Below are 2,668 nucleotides of genomic sequence, written 5' to 3'. Positions count from 1 at the left end.
CAGCAGACGAATCTTTGCAGGATCCATACTCCCATGGAGTTGCCAGTCGTAATTCATAAATGGGATTGTTATCTGTTTGGCAAACAGCAGCCAGCAGAAGCAGAAACGGATGTTTATGTGTGGGCTGTGGTACAGTAATGAGTTATAAACCTCCACTTGAATGATAAGAGGTTTGATCTGCATCCATTATTCTCAAACCTTCTCACTGCTTCTGTCTTTGTGTGTATTGACTTGTAAGTCCCTTTGAATAGACATCTGCTAAATGAAAAAAAAAAATTTATTACGAAGACATCCATTCCTTGGTTGGAAAAAAAAATCTGTCAAGCTTTTACCAATTCTTCATTTATGATTCAACTTCACAAGAATAAAACATAACATATTTTATTTCCATGTCAAGAATACAAAGTGAGAAATTATTTCAGGTTTTGTTTTGTTCCAGTCGTTCTGCAAACAGGGTCTACGAGTTCGTGACAGAAAAGAGCTGAAGTTGTTGAGTTTTGTCTTTTCAAAATTCCTCATCCAGTCTGTATTGTCAGGGCTTCAGGCAGATAACTTATCCTTCCACAGCTTTGCCTTTTTATTGTGCGCCGAACATGGTTTTGTCTTGTCTCGTTGAAATATGAAAGGTTGTTCTTGAAAAAAGATTTTGTCTTGAAAGCAGCATTTGTTGCTCCAGAGACTCAGTAAACGTATATGGATTACTGCTGTCACTGTAGAAGTGTCAATTATTTCTGCCAGTGCCACTGATGCAAGCCCTCACCACTGTATTTTACACTTGTTCAAACAATTCTAAATGGCAGTTTTTTTTATTTGACCTTATTACGTGTTGTACTTTTTTCCCTCTCTTCTTTTAATCAAATTGTTCTGCATTGTTGCAGATAACTATAAACCAATAAAACAAGATGACAAAAATAGTCTTTCACTAAGAACAAATTTAAGCTTATTAAGTTTTTATCGGAGCTGTAAAAGACAAAATACTTTGTTATTGTACTTGTGTAAAGATTTTGGATGTCTATCTACTTGAAAATATATTTTTCAGTTGACTTTTTGTTTCTACTCCTTACACTTTCACAGAGTTATCTGTACATTCTACTCTAACATTTTTGGAAAAATGCAAGGCAAAAAAAAAATCATTACTATTTCATTTTGGTTTCTTTTCTTCCTGACTTGTTATTGCTTGTTAGATAAATAAAAATCTATCCAGATAAATTACGTCTCCTGAATAGAGTTAATTGAACAGGTTGGATGAGAAGTATAAATATACACCATTCTGACGCCCTTTTGGTGAGGTCACCTCCAAATATTTTGGACATCCTAACCGCTCACTTTTACTCACTACTTTCACTTTTAAAATGCAAGTATATTTTCCATTAGAAATTAACTTTTGATACTCAGTAACTTTTACCAAATCATTTTATGGTAATATGCTTGTACTTTTACTCGAGTATTGTTTTGAGATATTGTGTGCCACACTGATTTTTATCATACAAGTACAAATTTTGAAATGATATAGCTAAAATAAAATGACTGAATGACTAAAATATGAAAGCATTTGGTTGCTGTTTCTTGGTATTTTTGTTTTCAGCTTCTCTTTTTATTCTGCATTCATATTTGGAAATGTTTTTTTTTTGTCAACAACTCAAAGTACTTCTCCAAAGTTCATCTTCTGCCTCAAAGGTTTGATCGTGTCACAAAAAGCAATAGGAAGTGGAGAACGGATCCACGGCACACACAGAGGTATGCTGGCATTTGGCAGATTGAGGTGATGTGCTTAAAAGAAATCGCAAATACAAAATACAAGTTTCTTTCACACACAACAAAAGCAATGTGAATGAAAGAAATCCCATTTTCAGTGTTTGAACTTACTTTTAGGTGTATTCACGAATTGGCTTCTGTTTTCTCTCAAAACTGTGAAAAGCAGGGCAGGCAGTAATATAGGCCTAACAATGGTTGTTAGTGTAAATTTGTGACTCAAGATCGCTGCTTTAATAAAAACGGTGTCTAAGCAGGTTAGGAACAAACACTTCTTTTTTTCTGTCAATGAAGAAATTGCAAATATCTCCACTTTTCAAAAAAGAAAAAAATATTAAAAGTACTTCAATTTTTCTCGTTTATAGTCCCATAAATATATATATGTATGAAAAAAACAGATGAAAGGAAAAATGTTCCAGCTCTTTTCAATACTTTATCACTATATGTGCCAGAAATTCTTCTAATATCTGAGTCCATCAATAGTATGTTTGTCTGAGCACTGAAGGCACACAGACTCACTTTCTCTCCCCCTTTCTTCCCCTGCCTCCCTCTTCTGTCGGCCACACACAAGGCCATCCATTCAAAGGCCCTCCTCGTCCAGCCACACGGGTCCCCTGAGGTGCCTCTGTATACACCGAGCTGCCTGGGATTGAAGTGTGAGATTGAACCAGTGAGACTCGCTGCATCTTCCTCGATGCTGACGAGGCTCTACGGGGCTTCCTTTGACTCCTGCTCCCCGCTTCGTTCTGAGACTCGTGAAAAAAGCCCGTTTGAGAGAAAAATTATGATGAATAGAATTTTTAGTTCTGGTTAAAGTGTTGTAGTATTCCTGGTAAAGAAAAGAAAAGAAAAGAAAGAAAGAAAGAAAGAAAGAAAGAAAGAAAGAAAGAAAGAAAGAAAGAAAGAAAGAAAGAAA

This window comes from Austrofundulus limnaeus, unplaced genomic scaffold (genome assembly GCF_001266775.1).
Source record: "Austrofundulus limnaeus strain Quisiro unplaced genomic scaffold, Austrofundulus_limnaeus-1.0 Scaffold51, whole genome shotgun sequence".
NCBI classification, from domain to species: Eukaryota; Metazoa; Chordata; class Actinopteri; order Cyprinodontiformes; family Rivulidae; genus Austrofundulus; species Austrofundulus limnaeus.
This window is presented reverse-complemented; position numbering follows the sequence as displayed.